This window comes from Strigops habroptila, chromosome 8 (genome assembly GCF_004027225.2).
Source record: "Strigops habroptila isolate Jane chromosome 8, bStrHab1.2.pri, whole genome shotgun sequence".
In the NCBI taxonomy this organism is placed as follows: domain Eukaryota; kingdom Metazoa; phylum Chordata; class Aves; order Psittaciformes; family Psittacidae; genus Strigops; species Strigops habroptila.
This window is the reverse complement of record NC_044284.2, coordinates 22,339,416-22,365,280: the sequence shown is the minus strand read 5'-3', so window position 1 is coordinate 22,365,280 and position 25,865 is coordinate 22,339,416. Positions and strand designations below refer to the sequence as shown.

At 36.5% G+C, this 25,865-nt stretch overlaps 1 long non-coding RNA gene across 1 annotated transcript in view; it reads left to right on the top strand.

Moving 5' to 3' along the window:
• LOC115611558 overlaps positions 1-25,476 on the top strand; it is a 33,390-nt gene extending 7,914 nt beyond the window's left edge. Inside the window, exon 3 of the long non-coding RNA XR_003992618.1 lies at positions 25,335-25,476. This is a non-coding gene — a long non-coding RNA (uncharacterized LOC115611558). The remainder of the gene's footprint in view (positions 1-25,334) is intronic.
• Positions 25,477-25,865: the final 389 nt, after the last annotated feature.

Here is a 25,865-nt window from a genome sequence, read left to right as displayed (position 1 = left end):
TTCAAAGGTTAGCAAGGCCATAAAAATTGTTTTTATCTGGTGTTTAGGCCCACAGTTTGTGAGTTAGCTTCAAGCCTGACAGAGTTGTGGGTCACAGCCATTTTAATCGTTAATACATCCCCCTGAGCCAAATTTGATCATTTAGCAATAAAGCAGCATTTGCTGAAATTCCATTACTTGCTTTGGGCATCACCATTTTGTTACTATTTTCTCTCTCTTTTTTTTTTTTTTCTTTTTTTTTTTTTATCGTAGTTCATTATTTGTTCATCATTATCTGTATTTATAAACATCACATTGTGGTCTTGTTCCATTTATCCATGTACAGCTTTTTTTCCCTAATACTTCTAGTATGCTCTTCAGAGGAGTTACTGTAAGTACATCTTTAATGGAGAAGGCCTTCTAAGGTCTGTCTGCCTGTCACAGCTTTGTGAAGGAGCTCAAGAAGCTTTTAAGGACCTTTCTCTTCTTTCACTCTGAAACTATTTTTCCTGTATGTTTTGTATGTATGAGTCCATTGCCTATGCTCTTCTGTTGGCTCCAGGAGAACAATAAAATATGAAATGGACAACAGTAGATAGGTGAAAACTACATCTACTTCCAATGTATCTCCTGACAGGACAGCTAATGCTGACAAGACATCTTGTAAAGCAGCAAACAGCAGCGTTCCCCTCTGACTCCCATCTATGCTGCAACCTTGCTATGGAGCAGACAGTAGAGAATTTTCATTCCTAAAGATATACAAATGATCTTTATAGAACATTTTGTTCCTTGCCAGCCTTGTTTTGCATGGAGAAACCAGACAGCCTGTAGATAAGCAAGAACTGGAGCCAGCAGACAGGAAACAGCAGTGTGACGTAAGGGAAAGCATAATGTCTCCCAGTATGGACAATGCAGGTGTAATGGCATTGCTAACAAATGAAAAAATACCATGATAGCTATCCCCAGCACTAAACCAGTTGATAATAAATAAGCAAAGAAGAAGAAAATTTGAGCCTGTATTAAAATTCTGTGGAACACCACAATGAAATTATTCCTCCTGGATCCAATTCTGTTTGTGAAAGCAGTCAAGTCCCATAGAAAGAGTGTTCTTATTTGCAAGCAAAGACTGTGACATTTCCTTGATCATGAAAATCTATTGCTTTCTTTGTTTTTTTGTTTTGTCTTTTTTTTTTTTTCCTCCTGTCAAAGCATGATTAGCCTGTATATTGTATGCAAAACCAGGGTTAAGCCTTTGGGCAATTATTTTCTTTAGCAGATGATGTAATCTCATCAATAGATATTTCTTGACCATCAACAAAGTCAATAGTTTACAAAAGCTGGACTTCTTAGTTTAAAAGCATGTGTAGAACTGAGGGCTTTTTGCTCCCCTCCCCCCCGCGATACCTTGAAAAGTCTGTTTAATCCATTCTGTCAGCAGTCTCATGAGTTGATGTCTCTGCTTTAGGCTTGTGTTGATTCTTTGGCCAAACCTTAAAGCTTCATGCTTTTTGATACAGCACTGAAAGAGAAGTTTTGATGCTTGTGAATGCTGATTGCATGAAGTAAATAATGTGAGGAGGGTTTAAATGTCTTCATTTTTTATTAAGCCTCCCAATCACATATAAAACTGAAGGCAAAGAAGTCACATGATAAGGAAATAAAATCCTGTAAACTGAGAATATACTTCATGTTTTTAATCCCCATATCATACATCCAGAGTCTGTTTCCATTGCATGGGAATAGTTATCCTGATGTTCGTACCTCACTATTTTTAAAAAATAAAATATTTCTGTGGCAATCAGTCTGCTATCTGGGGATACACATACACCTTTTATTGCAAAGAGATAGACATTGCAAAATAAAATACTAAGTTTATGGAGAGGGAAGACAAAACACCGTGCTCATACTTCATGGATAAGCCAGTTCAGTTTGGAAAGACTTGGTATTTTAGGAAGCCTTAACGTTGCTCTGCATTAGGAGGTGTATTTTTGCCTTAATGCATGTAGTTTACATGTCGAACTCATTGTCAAAGGACATAACTGAAGATGAGATTGAGTGGGATGAATTATTTAGAAAAGAACAAAATTATTATGACATACAATGACAAAAATATTTAAAAAACCTCACATAAACCTTATGTTTCACAAGTTGTTTTGTTTGGACTACTGGGGTCTCATAGGAACAGCCTCTGTGTCTTCAGGCTGTATTCTCTCTCTTTGTCATAGTAATGACAACTTCACAATTATTTCAATCAATAGGACTTTAATGCACCCTAGTAAAAGTCTGCCAATAAACACTGGGCAGAAACTCCACAAAGGATGTATGATGGCATTGGCCTTGGTCCCTCTGAACCAAGGACATAACCAACAAACTGCAACAACTATTTACCTGATGAAATCTTGGATAGCTTCTCTGTAAGTACAAGACTAAATGAGTAGCTGTAACTTTTCCTGATAGGGAGTAAAAACAGAAAAAAATAGAGACTGGCTGCCTTTGTAAAAAATGTCTCGAACAGAACTTTGAGGGAGGAAAAGTAGGGCATAAAAAAAAAAATGGGCAAATAGTACCCTAATAATAACAAAGGAGTCACCATATCTCTAGGGGTTCGAGATGATGATTCTGATGACTGTAGTGCCTTCCCAAGTGAAAGAATAGAAATTATATTTTCAATAGTTGCTTTTTTTAATTACTTCCTCCATAATTTTTTCTGAAAGCTAAGGGGTTATTAGGAGCAGTAGAGTGCAGAAAATAATTTCCCATGTATCACTCTAGCTCTGCTTTGGGGTGCATAGGAGAAAATGATGGTTTTCTTGTGATGGACCATTTCTTTTCCTCCAGGTCTCTCAGAAAGCTGGAATTTTGTTTAACTAACATTCTCTGCAGCTGGTGGTTCTGCTCTGACACATGTTTCTATTTCCACAGGCCTTTTCCAACAGTCCAAGGGGTTAATAGAAATCTATTAAATACCTTTAAAATACATTTCATGTGTTGTTGTGGCTGTTTCCTGGTGTGAATCTCTTATTATTTTACTGAGCCTTTTAGACATCAGCTGCTCCAACTGTACTGAGCATTTGTAATCCCTCTGATTTGCCTGTATCACTGGCACAGCAGTTAGATTACTAAACCTTTGGGTTTGTGTCTTGTTTTATGCACGATTTAAAAATTCCAGAAGGAGTTAAATATTGCTGCTGGACCAAAATGGGTTTGATCTTGCTTTTGCTGGTGGGCAAGACCCATTCCCTGCAGTGACAGGAGACTCAAGAAGGAAGAAGGGTGGCTTTGCAGAGATGACATCCAGAGCTGATTGCTCAACAGAGGTGATTCACTAAAATGTTTTTCTGACTTTATTTTGATTACAGTTATTTTGCTTGGTTTATTTGCTTGAGGCTGTGTTCCCTTCTTTACACAGCTACTCTTTCATGCCCTCTAACGGCATTCTGCTGAACTTCACAATGTAAACTTTTATTAAAATGACTTTTTCATTATAAAGTAGACATATGCTTTGTATTGTGTCATTCACATGGAAAATAACATACAGACCAGTGTACTATATTTTTACTTGATACAGATCTTAAAACATATTCTGAGAATATTTTTCTGGCTAACGCTTCATGGCTCAGACACAGCCAGGCTATTGCCTGTTCTTTATGCATGGGCTGCATATCACAGAAAGCACAAGGATTGTTTGACTTTAGTGGATGCTTAGGAGACAAAGTCATAGACCTGTAGGATGAAAGGGTACTTAGGACGTATGGAAGGGACAGGATGTAACCTATTAAGAGTAAGAAAAACAGTATTTCTCACGTTTCAAAGAGGTTTTCCACTGCTTCCTGGATGTCTCTATATTGCCCTCTTTCTGGGTTGAAGGTATTATATGTGATTTAACCCAAAGCCCACCACAGAAGATACAGTTTCCATATCTTGTGTTTGGAAACTTTGTACTTGAAAATATTAGGTTTGAAAGCTTTTAAGTTCTTTGTACTCAAGTCTCAGTTTATACGCCAGGTCAGAAAGAAACCTTTAAAAACAGAATTTAAAGTGATTTTATTGATTTGTTTGTTTAAAATCAGGAAATTACAGTGAAGCAGTGACATTGAGAGGAATGGGCAGGCTACTGAGTGACCACATGGCCAATGGAATAGTAAAGGGTTCTGGCTTTGTTAGAGCATAACCCAGCATGGAAGGCCAGGCAATATGGTGGTCCGACTGGCTGGGATATTCTACTCCAAAGGATCACATATTAGTGCGCAAAAGGTTTAACAAAATATCTGAGTACCTTTGTTCACCATATTTCCATTGCTTTATTATTTTTTCTCTCTAGGTAATTAACACAAGCTAATTAACTTGGGGCTTCTGTGTTACTGTGGGAGAGAGAAAGAAATACTCATTTCCACAGATTTTTCAATCAAGCACTTGTTCTGAATTAAGTACTCTGCATCATTGTAGCTCCAGAAATGATGTTTCTCAGTTCGTCAAGGACAGGACAGCATAGACACACAAATACTGTCCACACATGGACTGTAAGGATCTAAATAAAAAGATAGTGTTTCATTTATGCATGGCCCAGGCATCACAGTTATGCTCAGGAAGCTATAAGGTTCAGTTCCCTCAATGTAGGTAGGTAGTATTTTTCTCATGGAGTTTGTGCTGCATAAACAGCTCGCAAGAAGGTGTGAAAATACTCAGCCCATGTATCTTAATACATAAGTCTTTAGACAGCACCGCTAATCGTTGAAAATGCAAAAGGGTAATCTTACAAATAGGAGATACTGTAAAACAATCACATTGACTCTTTTTGTGCTCCTGTATATCTTCATTCCTAGACACCTTGTTGTAAGTTGATACTATTATGCCACTGTGAAATGAATGCTGTAGCTCATTATTTAGTTCCTGAAACATCTTTAATAGACAGAAAACCCCCTTATGATACAAATACATAGGTAATGTAAACAAGTTTGATCTCGGTGTTTTTTTCTCCTATTACAACCTCTGTTTGCAGAACATCAAGATCTGGAGGACAAACTCAGCAGATGTTTTGTCATTGACCTTAGTGAGGAAGAGATCTCAGCCAGAGCATTTCACTTTCTTTTAGGCTATCTAAAGAATTCTGTGTGTGAGCTTAAACTTCTGAGGCTACTACTAAGGCTGTACTTTTCTGCTCCTCATGTTGTCATTGGCTTTTGCAGAGGGAGTTTATGCACTCTCTTTCCTGTATTTGGACAAGGTTTTCTTTGCTTGTACTTTGCTCAAGAAAAAGGATGGTTAATTTTCTGCCAGGGCAAAGGTCAAGATTTTCTGTCTTCTCCAATATTCCCAGAAGACGGGTGCCTATGTAAGGTTACTGATCCTGATTATTCAAAGCATTTATCTGCTCTTAGTGTATTACTTTTCACAAATTTTCTAAAGAATTATTTGTATTCTGCTGAGTAAGCAAGTTGCCTATAGTGTAACTTTTTCTCTATAGCTGTCATGCTGCTTTATCTAATGCTTCCAACTTTCATTGTCACATTTTCTGACTTTAAAAATAAGGAGGTAAGAGTTTAAAGCAGTAATTTTGTATTCCACTTGCAAGGAGCATAATAAAACATTTCACTAGAGCCATGTCACTTTCAAGTTCTGTCTGTCTGAACCCATTAAATGAACAATGTTTTGTATTAGAGGATGCACAGGAATAACACAGCAGTCCTCTTGTCCTGACAGCCCCAAAATAAATGAGATTTTGTAGTGAGGAAGGGAAATGTGTTCTCCTGGATCTCCTGTGTGGTGGGAGAGGATGAAAGATGTCAGTTTAGCAAACTTCTCTGATTGCCAGGGTATGTCAGATGGCTCAGTGACAATCACACCATCTTCCTGACTAACAGCATCTTGGTCTATGTATGTTGAATATTTGGTCAAAGTGCTGTCTTTGTATGCAAGTCTGAACAGGTTGAGCAGGAAACCTAAATATCTACAAATTTCACATACAACCCCAGCCTTTCTGCAGGCCTATCTGGTGCTACTTCCTTTCCAAAAATTTGAGGACTCAATATCCAGGACAACTCAGGATCAGGGAGAAGATAACATATCAAATATAGCTATTCAAATTTAGTTGAAGACACCCCAAATAATTTCCACCATTTGCTTGGGTGTTTGTGTCCATGTGAGCGGGGTCACCTCCCAGTAGTTATCCACTCCCAGTCATGCCTGAGCCATTGCTTGATGACATTCACTTAAAAAAATCAACAAAAAGAAGCAGTAGTTGAGCATTTTAACCTTATTTGGTGCCTCAAGGGAGCACTTACAACCTTGTGGTAATTTAAATAGCATAGTGTGGGAGGATGGTAGCAGAGAAGATGTTGTATATAGACAATTTTAAGTATATTTGTGGGAGTAGAAGACATATTCTTTCATTAACTTTGAGTTTATAAATGAAGACTTGATAAAATATTTTGACATGCAGTAGTTGTATCAATTAAAGTCTGGCTGAATCAGTTGCTATTTTGTGCTAGAGTAATGAAAACAGGATTTTTATTTGAAATTCCTCATCAGTGTGTGAAGGCACTGTTCTGAGTTTTTTTCCTGTTTTAGAAAACAATTAATAAAATCAAAGTCTATCTTTTCCTTCAAATCCACTGAGGTTAAAGTAGATTAGCGTTCACTTAGTTCTCATTGTATAACAGAAAGCTAAATGCATTCTCTCTCAAACAGCAGGGGAAAAGTGAAGAAAACACAATTACAGTGTTAGTGTTAAACCCAAACTAGTTAGGAATGAATAAATATTTCTGTTGATATCCTCTGGGTTCTGAGATTTATAACTTGGTGGTAAGATTCTCCTAGGGCAGAATCCTACTTTACAAACATAGCTTGGAAACAAAAAATAGATATTTTTCAGAAATTGAGATGTAATAACTGCTAAAAAAGCAAATGAGAATCATATTAATTTTATTGCAGTTTCATGATTTCAGATCCATTTTATTATCAGAGCAGGAATTTTAATTTCTCTACAGGCTTTCTGTGGCACTCAGCATTGACTCAGCTGCTGTAAATTGCATTATTCCGCTGAAGTCAATAGACCAATAGTGGTTAAGCTGTAAATTTAATACAGATTTCCAGAGGTATCCCACTCTCAGAACTTCAACTGGCTTCCAAAAATCCCAGATGTTGTAATGACCTACTGATGATGTGGCCATCATATTTTGTAAAACAAGAGCTCATTCTTGTGGAACCTGCAATGTGGAATTTCTGAAATGAATCTTCAGTTCTTTCCTCATTTTATCTTCTTTTCTTTTTTTCCTGGGGCAGGGAGAACGACCTTAGCTATGGCATCCTTGTGGCTGAGGAGACCTATCTAATATGTGAAGAGTTTGACCGCCCTCCAGCACAGGAGGGAATTGAACACATTATTACGCTATTTCAGGAAGAGTTCTAGCCATCCAAGCAATATTTTTATTTGGTAATATCTTTCTTACATTAGCATTTAGACAGACAAGCATGCAAACTGCATAGACTCTGAAACAGACAGATCACTATTAAGGTTTATGTGTCCAAATAAGTTTAACATCAGATGCATACATGTGCTTTTTTTAAATGGTGTGTCTTCCCATTTCTCAAAACTTGCAAATATTGGCCCAGTTTCCTCATTTCAGTTTGGAATTATGCAAGTAACAAAACACCCATATAAACCAACACTTGCCAAAAATGGCAGGATCCTGTGAGGCATTATGGCTCTCCTACAGAGGAAAGACATTTTTCAGCAGTCCCAATGCTCTGTTAACTCTGTGACACTTTTGCATTCCCTAGCTAAAAAAATAAATAAATAACCTGGAATAAATGAAGTATGTTTTGGCTCCCTGGACACACCTAGTTGAGCTTTAGTGCAGAGAAATAAAGATTAGATGATTACATTCTTGTTATTTTAAGAGTTATTGACATTTTAAATAGTAACAGCGGCATGGGTCATCAGGAGCTGAGGAGCTAATTTTGGCTTTGGCAACTGCAGAGACAGAGCTGACAGAAACAAGCCAAAGATTATTCCCTTCAGCTTCACAGTCCCTTCTTTATCTAGGGGAGCAGAAGGAGAAAGGATAATGCATCACACCAATAAATTATGTCTACAGTCTCCTTATCTAGATAATTTTTTGCAAATGTTTGCAAACTTTAGAAGGGAAGGGTAGGAGAGCAGTGACCTAAACTAGGTTCCTTCATTTGGGGCTCCTGGAGGAGACTGGAAACCCTTCAAATAACTTGTAAGAGATTTGTTTCTTTCCTTGGAGGGTTGACACCCATTCCACTCTGAGATGAACCAGACTTGTCATTCCCTAACAAGTCTATTTAGGCTTGTCAGAAGTTGATGAGCTAATTATGGCTCATTAGATGTAGAAAAGTCTATATTTAAGCTCATTTGGGGTTGGGATAGGAAAGTTAATGACATAGTTGGAAACTGCTGAGGCTGCAGAGAATCTTTTCCTAATTTCTGTGAGATTTCCAGGTTCTTCCTGGACCAGAGTGTAAGGTAAACTTTGAGCAGAAATCTTGGAAAAAATGGTCTCAGTTCCCCCTTTTACAGAATTTATATGAGAAATAGTCTAGTAATGAAGGAGATAAAGAGCATAAAGCTAAGGCCATCCTCAGAAAATACACTGTTTGGGTACACTTCAGGCTGGGGGAAAATGAGCAGGTCCTCTCAGAAACATTGTGGTTGTTAGAATTCTTCAGAACTGCAACAAAAATCCTCTCATTCAAAATACGAATATTCTGGGTCGGAAAAGCTTGAAACAAATTAAAGGCTTGTATTACTGTATAACTTCAGAAACATTTAATCTTAACAATGAAAACAGTATTTTCATGTTTAGTTATAAAAAAGGTTGTGCTGAGTTTGGCCTTTTATGGTCTTTCAATTTCCACAGGAAAAAAACTCTCTCCTAATTTCCATACCAGGCAAGTTGTCTATTGAGGCAACCACATAACTATTTGATCTTGTGTAATTCTGAGAGTGTTCAGCAAGTCTGCATTGCAAGTTCTCAGCACTTTCTGAGAGCCACTGTGGTTGAGTTTTTAACAAAGACATCCCTCCTCCAAAATGCTTACTAAACACTAGCATTTAATAAGTATTATGAAAGACAAAGTGAAACAAAACAATAAAAAGTAATCTGACTAAGCACTAGCAAATCACACTGTTTCCAAGTTGGTTGCAGTGGTGACCTGAAACACAGGTCAGTGCACCCAACTAGTCAGGATGAGTTAATTTAAGAAGGGCTGTGATGACCTTCATGCTTTCAGCGTCCTTTTGCACCTAACCCGTGGTACCCACTGCACCACTCCTCCATGTTTTGCTGCTTGAGGCCCGGAAGCAGCATGCAGTGCTGTTTTACCTCATTTTTCATAATGACTTCATACGATATTACATCGACTACACAAATGACAAAATCTGGACAAAATAAGAATCTGGCCTTAGTTTGCACCATATTAATTTGCATCCTTCTAGGAGTGTCTGAGTGTTAGCTTCTGAGTAATTTTTATTTCAAGATGAATAATTTCAACAGATATATTTTATCAGTTGATTCTTGAGTGAGATAGCACATCCTGTAAGTACAACATATGTATAGACATTTGTGCTTCTGCTTTCCCTAGAGTACTGCACTTTTGGTTTTTTTTTCTTTTTTTAGCATCTCTGATTTGATGATAACTACTATACTACTGTGTTTGATGTTGATGTCCTCAAACAGATTCATTTAAACTGGTAGAAGTCTATAAGCATAAAAAGCAATATTACTTCATGAGAAATAATGCCAGTCTATCAGGGTTATTGCATAATTTCTGGTGGAATTGTTTTTCTTAATGCACAAGTTAAGACAGTGCACTTTAGATGATTGTTGTTGCTTGCAACTTTAACCCTTTACAAAAGTGTATAAATTTAAAGCTATATAACAAGATTCAGAGGTTTGTAGAGAATTATATTTCATGTTTTTTCTCTTTTTTTCATTTATTTGTGTTTCTATTACATACTTATTCACAGTTTCTCAAAGACAAGTGAGGAAGGTATGTTTGAATTAGTTCACAAATTCACTGCTGCACTGCAATTTCATAGGAATTTTAGTAAACATCTCAAGTAATTAACTTAGTTTTGTTTGTGAGCTTGCGCGAAATGAAAAAAGAAATCAAATCATATCCCTACAACTATGAAAATATGCAATTTTTTTGTACTAAGCATGCTTGGTGCACATAAATAAAGTATACACACATTTAGGTTTATTTCCAATTACTTTCTTAGAAATCTGTACATCATCAATAACATTACAAATAGTTTCCCTAGATGTATAGAATAAACTAAAATAAAAGTGCGTACCGAAACATGCGTATTTTCCCTGAATCAATGATTTTGGCTGCTAAAACGTTCAGCAATGTATTTAATTTAATCATATATTTCCCACTCTTCCCACAAGTATGATTAAATTGGTATGTAAGTAAATTAAGAGTGAAATTGGTGGCTTTCTGTTCTATTTCTGAATTTTGAGAGAAAGATTTACTGAATTTATTATGTTGTGGATATGCTGTAATCTGGTAGATGTATAAATTATATAACAGGGAGCTCAGTATTTTGAAGGTGTCTTACGATATGAAAAATGGCCATCTTTTTAAATTATGGGATGTATTATCACAATGCCAGACTCTAATCTGCTACCAATTTATGTCAGCTTTCTGTATTTGAAAAGGACTCAAATCCTCTCTAAAAGTAGGAACCAGCTGAAGGTTTGTCTTGGCTTCATGAACCCACTGCAATTAGGCAGCATGTGAATGTGTGCCATATGCATTTATTGCTCTTCTAAGCATGTGTTACTTTGATGTGTTAGGTTAGAAATCTAACTCTTTTTCTTGGGCAGCCTTCCTCCTGGGTCTTTATACTGCTTAGCAGTTGAGTTCAGACTTTGAAACACAGCCTAATTTAGAGGCGGATGCTGCAGCTGCTGCTGTCATTTCAGCTGATTTTTTTTCGCTTTGATGTCAGCTTAGAGTCTCGGTCGCTGCATCGGTCCTACAGCCGCAGCAATTCGCCTAACGGACTCCACATCAATTTAAGCATGTCTCTTCGCCTTTAAATCTAATTTGGGGACCTTGACTCATTCACGACGCACCGTTAGTTTAGTGAAATGTTGAGTTCTCACAGAATATATCCTTCCTGATCTGGAGGACACACTGGAACTGCTTTGAATTGTTATGTTTAATGCCTGATTAAATGCTGATGATACAAGAAGATTGATGTATTCTTTTTTTTTTGGCAGAAGGAGGATGGGATGTCTTGCCAGTCCTGACCCATCCTTTGCATTAGCAGCTGTACACTACAAAGTGAGCTTTTTCCTCTGAAAGCTGCCGTGCTCCTTTTTAAGATCTTACATTAATGGTATTTTTCCTACTTTCCATAATTCATTTCCACAATGATGGTTTGTGCAAAGACATTCTCCCTCAATTCCTCTTGTACTTGAGCCATGCTTGGTTTTTCTTAATGCTCTCCCTTTCTGTGGCTGACATGAATTCAAGGATCGCAGGAGCCTTGATCCATTCTGATGCCTTTGCAGAACGATTTCTCTCAGTGAGGTTCCCTTGCTCAGGCCAAACCCTGCCTTCAGATGTGTGTGCATTTTCCCATTGATTTCAGTGAGTGATTCATCTCAGCCTTCTGAGGCCCCTATTATTTGGCTTTTAATCTTCTTTATCTTAAAGAATATAGACAAATAGTAGTTGTCTGACCCTTTTTAATAACTGAGGTCCTTGTGTCCTCTACTACGTTGGCTACTTTTTCTGGAGTACAGTGGTGTTCCATATCACACCACAAAAAAAGAAAAGATTTCCATCCAGATATCCTTTAGACATTAATTCTATGCATTTATTTTCTGGTTTTACCCCTATTACAGATACTTCTGCTGTACTTTTTTCTGTACTAATTACATTTTTCTCAGTAGTGTAATGGTGCACAGGATGTTAGTCTTTCCAGTACTTTCCTTATTATTAACATATTATTAACATATTTTCTTAAATCTTTGTCAAAACAACGTTTTGGGTAGACTTTTTTTTTTGCCAGTAGTACATTTTACTTTTACTTTTGCAATAATGGGAGGGGGTCTTTTTCTAGGTTAGAAACTATTAGCAAATAAGAGAGACACAATGGTCTAGAATTTTAAAGGATCAAGAGATCTAAAATTTAGCAAAGTGAAAATACTGAATATTTGAGTTCAGAAATTTCAACCATTCTTAATGAGAATAACAAGTGATACTAAGCAAAGGCAATAAAATCACAATGCTTTTCAATAAAGTACAATTTTTACAGCAGCAAATTAATTCTTATCAGCATTGGTATTGACATTACTAAGAATATTTAAAAATACTAGAAAAAAACCCCAAACAAAAAATTATCCTGATCTGACACGACATAATTCCAGCTATGAAAGACTTTATGCATACAAATAGTCTTATTAAACTCTGGGAAATACACCTTTGTTTAGGAGTTTTTCAGGCAGCATCCTTAGGTTGCTGACTTTCTCTTTTTTATTGTGGGCTTGACAGTAGAGCAGGGAATTTGGAATGTTTTCTTTGTAGTGACAGAAGCTCCTTGCTGCTCAGTCTGTTAGAAGAGAATCAGGTGGAAGTCAAGAAATCCTCAATCAAAACTTTAGAAAAAGTTGAAAAATGAAACAAAAAAACTTGGCAGGTCAAAAGCCAATTTGGACTGATTTGATTTTAAAAATTCATTTATCCTTTTCAACTTCATAATCAGAAGACTGTTCACACCATGTCTGAGAAAAGAAAGGATTGTCTATGCTGCTTCTGGAAGAGCAGCTATATTATTAATTCCAATAAACTCTACCACAATGATGAGAAACTGAGCAGCTGATATGTACTGGAGCTATAAATGGATTATTGGAGGTCTGGACAAATTGTGAGTGTGATAGTAGGTAAAACTTTCCCCCTATTGCACAGTCTGTTGTAGCAAGACAGATAAGGAATAAAAACGTATGCAGATTGCTCAAGTTCCTTTTATTACACTTCTCGTCAAAACATCTGGTTGTTTCTGAGATACTCTGTTTTCATAAAAGACATCATGAAGACGGAGGAAGTCTCCAGGACAGGATGAGCGCTGTGAATTTGGAGGTGCATCAAATGATGCTTTCCTCAACAGACTGTCTTGAGGAGGGGATATAGTTATATCACACTGTGGCATACCCAGATGACTGTTGTTTGAGCCAGAAAATCAGGAAAAAACCATTCCTGTGCTGCTGCTGAAGCTTTGGCTCTAAGCAGACACACAAGACATGCCAGGAAGCAGTGGCCTTTTTTGCAGTGTCAGGTGCTCAGGGGCATGTGATATGCAGAGATTGTGTGACACTGAGTAGTAAAAAGGCAGAGGTATTGTCCAGAGCAGAAAAGCATCATTGCAGTACTGATGCTAGCTCCAGAAAAACTAAACAATAAACCACCACTGATGCATGACTGTAAAATTTGTTAGAAAAATGACAATAGGATTGTGTTTCTTCAGAATCTGCTGTGTCATTGACAATGAAATACCTTACAATAAGTCTGGTTTCAACATTTTTAGAGTGTAATTACTTCTGGTTTAAAAATACACATGATGATTAAGATTAAATATACAAACAATGAGTAGGAGTCAAGACAAAGTATATTGCTGGGAAGAAATCCAAATGTTCATGTTCTGAAATTCTATATGTATTGAAATGTCTATGTTCTGTTCTGCTGCAATCTCAGGGAAAATTGTCTGTATTTCCTGAATCTGGAACATAAAAAACATCAGGAATTGGTCTCGGCAAGGTGTGGAATAATTTCCATTCTTGATGATGTCCCAGAAGTCACCCGGAGCCTTGAGAGATCAGTCCTAACAAGAAAGAATATGACCTTATCGTATCAGGGCTTCACAACAGTTAAAATATAGCTTGATCTTCAACAGTAAAGCATGTCCCTTAGGCTAAATCCTAACAAGTCTTGCCTTCAAGCCAAGGTAAAAGGCCAAAAATGCTTGTCCAGGGAACAGTGATAGAGTGGGAAAATAAGAGGATCTTTTTTGGTTGGCAAATATCATAGTTTGACCTCTGTGTTCTTGCTGTGCCAAACCATCTAATCTCCAGGAGGCAGTCCTTTTTAATCTGCCAGATGGCAAGCTGGCTCAGTACCTGTCAAGACTAGTATGCACTGCCAGGCATTTGGATTAAGGTTTAGATGTCCGAGATGCCATACCTCTCTCCTAAAGCAGGACGGATTTTGGTGAGTCACAGCCAATAGCCTGATGCTACATGACCCTTGGGACCCATCCTGCAGCTAACTGAGGACAGGTGTAGCAGGTTTTTGATTTCCCAGTCTGTGGGTGTATTGAAGGATGCAGGAAAAATCTGGTCTAGATAATAAACAACAAGGAAAGGAGATATAACTAATACTACAGCAGCCAACATCAAACAACAAATTTAAAAAAATCAATTTCTTGTAATAGTAGGAACTTATAATCTATTTTTTTTACATTTGCTTAGCAGATGCCTTTTTTTGTTAGATTTTTGATCTTTTTTAGACAGTCAGTTTTTGAAGAGCTGTTTGATAATATAAAAACTCATTAACAACATTTGGAAGGTTGTACTAGGAAAGAAAGTTTTTTGTTCTGAAAGACACTGAGGACAGAAAAATTACCTGGAACTTATTGCAGATAGACACTGTTTCTATGTGAAGAATCTTTCTTTTCCTCTGGACTTTTTTTTTTCTTATATTGAGGTATTTATCTAATCTTTCTGTTTCATTAGAAAAAGTGGATTTTTTGATGGATTCACCAAAAATACATGAAAAAACATATTAATCTCTGGAAGAAGAAAAAAAAAAAAGCAGGAATTTTATTGTTAACTTAAAGAATTAGTTCTTTTACAAAAAATTCTAAATTCAGTAAAGTGGGTATATATTTTGTAAAAAAATTGAAGTGTATAATATTTTTTCTCAATATTGAGAGATACTGAGTAATATTTCCCCCTTGAGAAATATCTCTCCTTAGAGAGATAAGAGAGCACCCCTATATAAATAATAAAAGGTTTGCTTTGTCTTTACACTGGTCAGAATGAGCCACCCAGTCTTTATTTCTTATTTGCCTTCATTTGCTTTTTACTAAGGTCTCCTTAAGTGTGGTTAATAACCAGCAAGATCATCAGTCACTTCAAAGTGCTTTTGCATTCCATAGTTTGTTTTTTCTGCAGTGAGCAAATGGAGAGATAATCTGGTAGAAATCAGCTACATTATGACTCATCTTTTATGCGACCTCCTTAAGAGGCCTTTGGGTAGCACATGGGCTTTCCATACAATTATATATAATAGTTGGCTAGCAAAATATCGTTTCCTGCACCATTCCTTGGCAATACTGAAAAGTCATTAAAAGCTTTTATTTGAGACCCTGAGAAGTGAAATTTCTCCAATCAATGCTTTCTTTTTCATTTGGGTTAAAAGCAGGTCATTTTGCATCTAGACTGATGTCTTCATGAGGAATAGTTGAAGTGACTTCAGTTATGGTCTTGATATGAAACCTTTGCTTTCTTCTGTCAACCAGAAAAAGTCTGAATAATAAAATTAAGGCCAGACAGCTAAAAGGTATGGGACTTCTTCCTTCTAGATGTTACATATTACACCTGCTTTCACTGACCCGAAAAATACACAGCCATTGTGTTTCACTGGTGACAATTTGCAATCCCTTAAACTAATATTCATTAAGACTTTGCATATTAGGGTTATTAAAAACAGAAGCAAGCCCGTGGAAATGAACCTTGATCCTGGTAGGCAGAATTACCAACATATTCCCTGAAAAGTGCAATTTCTTCTTAAAGGTAACACTCCTTGATTGACTTTGGTCAGTGAGCATACACATACTTGCTTCTTCATAAGCATAAAGAGTACTCCCTTGGTCCCTCAAAAGGAAGGCAATTTTTTTCCCCCTCAGACTTACAAGATGCTGGACTTTCTTGAAAGTACAGACATTTCCTTGTCAATCTGACAAGATGCTATGTCCAACACTTCTTGTGCATTCCCTTCTGTTCCCACCTCTTCCATAAAGCACTAGTGGTGGTCTTACTGCATGTTTCACAGATGTTTCTCTCACTCAGCTCCTTGGTTGTTTTTCAAGTGGCTTCTTACAGCAAATGTTTCCATGTGTGTATGCTCCTTCGTTTCTGCTGACACCTTTTCTTTCTACAAAAACAATCTGCTGCTATCTTTCAGATCTAGAGAAAGACCATCCCATACCACAGATGCTGGATTTTTTTAGATTCTTTGGCATTGGTACACATGGTCAGCAGGCAATGCCTCCCTCCTGTCTGTTCCTCATGACTAACAATGTTGATGTTTTGTTCTTTCAATCTTATTTCCCTCTGTTACCCTACACACTTTTTGGTTTTTTTTTTTTTTTCTTTTTCCTGTTACTCTCTGTTTTCTTTGTACTAGTGGCCCATATGGGATCTCTTCATCTCTCACTACAGCTTGGAAGAAGAAAACCTCGCACATAAACTGTTTTACCCCGGTAACCACAGACAACTTGTATGCCAACTTTTTCTTGTGCTCAGGAACTGAAAAAAATTGCAGCTTTACAATTTCTTTATACACACAAACACAAGCAAAATTAAATTCACTTTCTACAGCTGCTCACAGTACTGGTTGCTGACTGACTCTGAAGAGACATGCAGAGATCAGATGCTGCCACTGAGTTGATTGCCTTTTTAGTTTGCATGTAATAAAAGTTAAGATAAGGTTGTCTACTCATTTCCATTCTGAAAGGTCTTCTCATTTACCTACAATAATCTTTACAATCAAAATTTTTCATATCCACTTATGACTGTGGCCACCAAAAGGTGACTGTGATCCAGCTTGCTTCAGCAATTTTTTGATATAAAAAGACAAAACAGCTTACGTCCTCATAACTGCATTATTTGGGACCAAAGGTATTTGAAATTGCCATACTATAACTGAAAAATTCTGTTCAGTGCTTTGCTGAATAAACTCAAGACCTTGAAAAAAAAAAAGAAGAAAAATAGTACATACTACTGTATGCATCATTATCTATATGTACAAATTTGTGCATACATATATGTACATTACACACACACATTGATATATATATATATCAATGCTGGTTTATGAGTATGGCAGCATTCACCTAGACAATTCCTTTTCGAATTTTAACTTCTTTTTATCTTTTAGTATGCAATAATATTTTAATGTTTCCCCCCATATAGTAGTGTGTCATATAGATAGAACGTTTTCAGGATTAGTACTGGAAAATACTATGCTCTTTCACTCTACAGAAGAATTAAAACAGGTTATCCACTTATCTTTTCTTTATTTTCATAAAAATATTAGGGATATTGTGAGAGAAAACTGAGAAGATCTTTACTTTATCACTTGAAGTAAATTTAGGTTTGGAAGTAGATCAGTGATGGTCCTTGGCAGTCTTACCTGTAAATGTAGGGCAATTTTCATTCTTTTCAGGTATATGTATCTTCACAGAGATGCATGAATACTGCCAACTGCATTAACGAATTTGCATTTCTCACCCCTCTTATTCTCTCTCCAGGAACATGTGGTTGAGCACATTTTAACACAAAAGTATTCTTTGACAGTCATAAAGCTCTTTTTTTTTGTTGTATGTGGATAATGGAAACAATATTATATGATTTTTGTAAGTCACAAAAAGCAAAGAGTCAATTATAGGTACAGACTGTATTCAAATTTGTGTTCTTCACTTTCAGACATATGGACCAAAAAGGGCTAACAACAGGAACAAATCATGTAATCTGATATTATTAACATAGGGTATCTTCACTTTATGCTGTAGTATTATTTAGGATTCATGTATAACTTCTCAGCTTCAGCAGGATGCATGATTGCTGACTAGCTATGGGCTACAGCTGACAGTGCTTCTGGAATGGCATAGAAGGTGCAGGAATCATTGTATCTTAGCCTGAAGTTTAGGGAAGTCTAAATGTTGCAGAGTGTTTAGATATCTATGTGGGAAAACCATAACTTTAAAAATTTATGAGGAAAAATGTATTTCTGCTTTTAATGGAAGAGAGGGAGTGACACATGGTTGATGGCTGAATCAACACTTTCATTGCTCCCTTCCCTCTTTCAAGTCTAACATGGATGTTTCTTACATTATGCTAGCAACATGTCCAGGTGCAGGGGAAACGCAGCCTCAAAGCTTTTCCTTTTATTTTCTGATTCAGTTTTTGTCAATGCTGGGCCACGTCTTCCGTGGATAGAAGACTAGTGAGTCCTGGGTGCTCTTCCAGTGCCCTGACTAATATATGCATTATCATATATACATCACTCCACATTAGGCTTAGACCTTCATTTGTCTAGAATCTCTTGAAAATATTCAAAACAGCAGCTTCCAACTTTGGGATTTGAATGATGGCCCTCTCTATTCTATAACAGTTTAGACTGAAAGTGTGAGATTTTTCTCACACCTAGTTTTATTGTATATAAGTAAAAAGATACAGCTCTACATGTTTATCCTCACCTTAACTGCTATTATCTCCATGATTACGATAGCTTTTAGGAACCTCTTAAAGAAACCACTTATGACAAGTTCTGCAGAAATGTCATACAACAAGCAAACAGCCTCATCTGGCAAGAGCCCAGTAGTAAAACATTGTCCAGCTTGAAGCTAGCTGTAAAACCTTGACTGATTTCTTCAGGCGCAGGGTTTCCTTTGAGGTGATGAGCACAGTGAGCCAGCTGGGTATTGCAAGGGATGTATGTGCTTTCAGAAGAGTGGAATAACAATAACAACAAAAATAAAGACAGTTTCAGCAAAGTAAAAAGTAGCAATGAAAAGGAACAGGTTCAACAAAATGAACAGAACTGACAACATATTATATGCCTAGCCAAAGATATTTGCATCAATATATAAAATATGTAAATGTGAATCTACAAGTTCTAGGCAAACATTTGCAGCTGTGGAGAGTGTTAAGATTTGTGTTTTATTTGGTGGGACGAGAGAACAACGTGCAGAGAATAAAAACAACTGAGTTTTAAGAAGTGCCTTGGCAACATTCAAACATTAGCAGTTGTCATCGTCATAATAAGATAGAGGAAAACAGGTTTGTTTTTTTTTTTAATTTAGTTTTTTCTTTTTCTTTTACAGTGAGAATTGTCATTATATAAATGCATATTTTTCTACTAGCATCTTTCAAATCAATAATGTTTCACAACATAAGTAGGTTTGTATTTTTATGGGTAATACAGTTTTACTAATAACCTTTCCAAGTGAAAGATTCTGCCTGATTCAGTTAAACAGACTTTTTTTTGTAAATTTGATTAGACACCTAAACTCATCAGTCTGTCTCTGAGCTATGTGCCTGATTACACATAGGTTTATTCAATACGTTATAGGAAAGCAGTTTAGCTTGGATCGCATTGTGGCTGTAACCAAAGTGGGTTTAGAGATAATGAGCTTGCATCCCCGAATACTTAGGATCGCAGTCTACTCTCTAAACTGATGATGCAGCAGCTGCATAATGCAACAATGTAATTTATTCACGTAATATGTACAATATTGCTGTAATAAAAAGCCCATTGGCGGTTCCTCTATTTCTCTGGATGAGCACTCTGTTATTAGTAGCTGTGTAAGTCAGTATTTCAGCATCTTCAAATTCTGACTATTTATAAATTTCAAGCCACAATATATTAAAAAGAAAAAACCCAAACAGTTTTATACAATGTGAATTGTGAATCTGCTCACACTGAATTGAAGCCTGCAGCTTTTTTGAACAATGCGATATATAAACATATCAGAAAAAAACTAAATATGTAAAAGACACTCTAGTTACTGAACTTTGTTTTGTCGCAAATTCATGTAATGATGTAAATTTCATTTCCAAAACAAGTGAAGATGAAACAATAAAAAAACCAACTATTCTGTGTCTTCATGAGAAAAGCTGAAAGTCCACTGATCTTGCCAGTTTTCATTCAGTGGTGAGTGTTTATCATATGAGTGTTTATATTATATGTAGGTTTCTCTGAAGTAATTTTTAATGGTAACATTAACTTTCAACAAGAGCTACATGTAAAGCAGTGATGAAGAGCATTACAACAGAATGCTTGGAAATTAATTTGCCAGTTTAACCCAGTAACCCACATGCATACTAAAACACTGACGTGAATTGAAAATAAAATAACCACGCTTGACAGATATAATAGTTTAAGTGATTTCAAATTAACCACATCCCACTGACCGCAAGTGAAGAATGTGTTCATTCTCCTGCAATGAAACATGCTCTAGGGACTCATTATAGAGAGTGGAGTAAGTAAAACCAGAGTGGAGTAATTGATGCTGAGGAGGAAGGAAGAGTGACAGCTATTTAATGATTCTCAAACTTATACATAAAGATATCACAAGAACTTAATATATTATTTTTCTCTCTCCAATCTAGAAATATTATAGGCTTAAATCTGTATTTTGCAGTAATTGCAACACTTGATATAGCTGTTAGGAATAATGAATCATGACAAAGATACATCAGGCAGTACATCAAAAGAGTGAATAACAAACAACTCCGCTAACGTGTGCATCCATTATGGGTGTTGTATTTCAGTAGAACAGGTGAGACAAAGTCAGGGCATATCTATTGTCCTAATTCCTCTGCCTATAATTGCTTTTCAAATCCATGTTTACATGATTTCGTCCCTTCTTTTCACATACACTGAGGTCTTTATTTGCAGACAATCTATAGAATAGAAGATACACATGAACGCAGTGATCCCTATCCTTTGCTTTTTCACAGGAAAGAGGAGCAGTTGCATATTCTATGTGTCATCTTTATGCTCTATAGCAATTTTTGTTTAACTCTCTAATCTTCTGTATCTATGAGTAATGTCTCACAAGCAACACAATGCTCTCAAGCCAGAAGTTAAGAATACCTGATTATTAGCTATGCAGTTAGCTTGACATTAATGTTCATCAATAGTACTACTAATAGTACTGCTGCTGGCAATAAAGGATGTAGTATCTTCTACAAAGCTAACAAAATGAGAAACACATCGAAATCTCCATTCAGAAGTCCTTCCAAACCAGAATTATGTTGTGATTTTATGTATACCAGGAAGTGATTTACCAGGAAGTGATTTGCATTGCACATAACAAGGGTGGGGAGTCTAGGAGGAGCTGCATCACAGGCATTACAAATTTTTTGGCCTTTTTGACTTTGTTACTAATGGGGTCATAGACAAACTGTAAAACTTTTTCATTAATATGCCATTGCCACTCACTAACTCTACTTTTTAAAGTTATTTTGGCCACATTGGCTATGTGCTGTAGAAGGCAATCTCTTCAGCAAATACCATGTTTACAAAGATGGTCATTATATGGTATCTTCTATCTGATGACAGAAAGAATGTGAATGGTGTGGAAACCACTAAGAAAAGTTTCATCAGTATGCACAGTAGTTGTCCTAACTGATCCCTAAAAGAGGAACAAGAAAGCACACTGCGGGCTTGTGGTGTGCCTGGCTATGATGCTCACACACAGCCTGCTGAGGCCTCCCAGCCTCTGGACATTTGTGAATGAAGCAGGATTGGTCTGCAGGAGGATCTGTTTGTGCAATTGCACTGTCAGGACTGTATAAAGGCACTCACATGTAAGGGCTGGGCTTCTGGGTTTTGAACAACAGGGCAACTAACTCCTGCTGGTACCTCCAAAGTTGAGTGCACGTTGCTGGCTCCAGTTCTGACAAGACAGTCCTATTCCTTTCCTGGCCACAATGAGGATGATAATGGTTAGGAATGGAGAGGTGGCAGAACCAGCGTCGCACTGACTCCAGAGACCCTTGAGTGTCTTGAGATCTACCTAAGAAGGGCAGTAATCAAGAGACAGAGCATTTAGCAATTGCCACAGGACATGGATTCCAGCTGATTAAGGCTTTCATTTTCCCATTGTTTTAACATTGCACTCTTGTTTGTTATTAGGTTATTTCCTTATCCAAAGATAGTATCACCATAGTGGTATACCCACTCTACATTAAGTTTAACTTTTATTCGGTGACTGATTCAGAGGGAATAGGACCAGTCATTTTAGGCATTATCTATTCTGGAATATAAGCAAGTGAAAAAATCTAGTGGAATGCAATTTATAACGGGAAATTTATACCTTCTCTAACTCATATGAGTTGCCTAGATGGATTAAACTATCATTGTAAGAGGACCGAGGCTCCCACTGACCCTTTTTTTCCCTCCCATATTCCTGATCAGCAAAGTTAGGACAGAAATGCTCCTTTTGAAAGAATCACTTGTGTTGTCTATCTGCAAGTTGGAGATCTCTCATGGGAATGCTTGTGAGACCTGAGCATATATGTGCTGCTGTGAACTGATGAAGTAATAGCAGTTGGAAGATTGAATCTTCATCAAGAACTTATTATTAACAAGGACTTAGAGCTCTCTTGGCTATCAAAAATAAAATAAAAAGCAAAAGAAAAAAGAAAAAAAGGAGAAGACTAAAAAGAAAGTATGTACATGTAAGAATTGTGCTGAAGCATCCAGCATAGATCAAACTTTCACTGGATGATAGTTTCTTCTGCTGTCTTCTGGCTGTGATCTGCAAGTTTCTTGCCTTAAATCTTTCTTATGACTTGCTTCAACATATTAAGAGGCAACACAAATGTGTATTTAAGCATATTCCTAATGGTGATGAACTTATGCTGGTGTATTAATAATCAATTTTGTGTTGAAGTAGCTTTCCTAAGTGTCACAACGAGGGGCCATTTTTGTTTACCTTTAGGAATCACAATGATTTTTTTCTGATTAGAGAAATCTGCCGTCATAAACCAGCAAAATAATTTAACAAGATGCAAATAATCCTCCTAAGTATCATTTAATGCAGGTTGAAAAATGTGGTGTAAGTTGTGGAAAGGTTAAGCTGAATGTAGACACAGCCATGACTGTTCAGCAAGGAAAGGCTTTCATAAAAGTAACTTCAAACTAATCAAAAAGAAGCAACATGGAAGTAAACTCAGTTGATACTATTAAATCTCTTTGCTTAAAACCACAGTACCAGGGGGAAGGTTCTGGTCTTTCTCAACCTCCAGCCTTACTTAGCAGTCTTTTTGCAGAAAAATCAAGAAAGGAAAATGAAGCCAGAATTAATGGATTGTGTAACCCTTATTAGTATCCATGTCTGTGAGATGCAGCTTCCCATGTATATTTTGAACCCTTTCAGAAAGTCTATTCATTCCGCAATTATTTTATTATCCAGCCACATGCCTAGCTGGGGAAGGGAGCTGAGAACACAGATGCTGCGCCTGCCAGAGGGTCTATGGACAAATTTGTTATACACCAAGGACACACATCTTATCTACATTTGACCCAATCCTGAGCAACACTATAGAAGACCCAATATATTTGGACATGAATTTGGACATGAATGCAATACTGCAAACAAATCAGTCTATTATAACAGCATATTATAGGAGCACCATCTGTGCTAGTGTCTGCAGGTAAAACAAATGCAATTTTCAAATTAAAAACCCCAAAATGCCATACAACAAGCCACAGCAAAAAACCCTCCTTAGTTAGGATTAAGGCTTTGCTCCTGTTCACTCTCATTATTTGCCTGTTCCACCAGTGATGCACACCTTTAGGCCAAGCATGAGTTGTGATAGGCTGTCATGCGGTTCGGGTATTACAGATGAAATCCTTCCAGAAGCAGCATCTGGCTCGTTTTGTAAGCTCTGCAGTCATTTGTAGTGATGGGGTTACATGTGCCCATGTGCCCTAGGCTTTGTCAGATGGTTTGGCTGCTTTTCTCCAGGTTTTTTTTTGGTTTTTTTTTTTTTTGGTTTTTTTTTTTTTTTTTTTTTAATTGTTATTATTAGTTGTTGGTTGTGAGGAATTCGTACTCTGCAATATACGCTTAACTCACCAGCAATTTGCATGTTTAAATAAAAAGACCTATAATTAAGCCATTTTGAAACCTGACCACAAATATGTCCTTGTTAGATGTATTAATATTAAGTATAAAACTACTTATTTCTCTCCAGTGGTTTGCTTCACAGCAAGATGTTGCCTGGTTGCCTAGAAGTTAGTGGTGGAAATGACCTTCTTGGCTATCTTACTAGTCTGTACCTGTAATGCAGGGAAATTTTCAGAAGACTATAGAGATGGTCAACATATTCCGAAGAGTTTTGTCTGATCTAGTTTGAAATTATGTATGGTTTTACCATTGCCTTCAGAAATTCAATTTAGCATCTCTTCTAAAACAATACCGATGTTTCCCAGTTTTCCTTTCCCTTTTGTGATCTTATCTTGATTATTAATCTTCTTATTTTTGAAAACTCACTTTCAATCCTTAAAGTAAATAAGGTAAATTCCAAAACATGATTTAATGCATTAAACCAAATGCTTAATTACTGTAAGTCTGTTCCATTTTTACTTTGGAACCTCAGTGTTATAAATGGACTTGATTACCTTATTGAAAGTGCTAATTTAGAATTTAGGTACCTATTGTACCTCACTTCGATATCAGTGCTTATTAATACAATTATTAATACAATACTGCATTGTATTAATAATACAAATAGTTTACAGTCGCTTTTACTAAATATGAAAAAAAAAATGCAGCGTATAGCATGAAGTTTGTGAAGCATGATAAAATGCAATTATTTGTAGGAGCTTGTTTTGAATATTATCTTCAAAGTTTACAGGCAATCAGAGCAAAAGTGTGGAAGAGGGGAAAGCAAGATATAAATATGTACTGGTACCCAGAGAAATAATCCCATACTGCATAAGTATGCTTATATACCAGTCTTCAAATTCTTAATATATCCTTTACTGCATCATTTTCCCCTCATTTGTGCTAGTTTTGTGCTCCCAAAAAATGTTCACATATGAATTAGGCTATTCTTGAAAAAACAAGAATTGCCTCTAATGACATACTTCTTGTTCTTCTTTCTTCTGTCATTAATGTTAGGTGACAAGGGACTGTAATGAAATTTAGCTGACAGCACTAAATAAAAAGTGTCAACATGAAGTGAAACTTTAAGGTATAAAAACCTCGCATCACATCATTTGTTCACAAAAGCTATTTATTTCTGACCACTAGTGAAAGGAGAAAAAATTAAGACAATTCAAACTTGATTACTGAACCATACGAAGAAAAGGGTTAATGTCACTCTATTTATGCTTAGCATTCAGCCATATCCATTGCTGATTGAAAAGTTCCCCTGTAATGAATGTTACCTATATACAGTTTTTTGCAGGCAATGACTCAGAGAAGAAGCCTATTCAGAAGACTGCTTTAAACAAGTTGCAGGTTGATTTTGAGATGGGTAATAAACTCATTGAATTTTGCTTCTTTTCCTTAGTGTTTGGAACACTATCCAAAAGTGCTGTTGGAGTCCACTTGAAGGAGGAAGAAAGGATTGAGTTAAAGTCTTCAATGGAGATTTTTATTATCAGATAATCAATCATCCAACTGTAGCAACGCATGGTACAGAGGTGTGAGAAACGTGGCTTGGGATGAACAATAGACTGAAATAAATTTCCATAATTAGTTGTTTGACAAATAAACTAAATTTAAAAAAATTGTTTGTTTGTGAGCTCATTCAACTGCAATCTTAAGTCATGTCATTTAACCGCTGCAACTTCTTTTCCAAGAGTTTCTCTAAGATTTGTATTTTAAACCATGTATAAGTACACGTATGCAAATTAGGCCCAATTAATCGTTGCAGTGAAATTATTTTATCAATGAGATATCAAATTACATGGGATCCGAAATGTGATTAGTTTTGAAATCAGAGGTTTTGATCACTTTCTCATCAACAGCACTCATCTGAAAGTAAAAATTTTCATTCAAGTCTACATGTTTGAATCCTTTGGCCTTATATTTTCTTCTG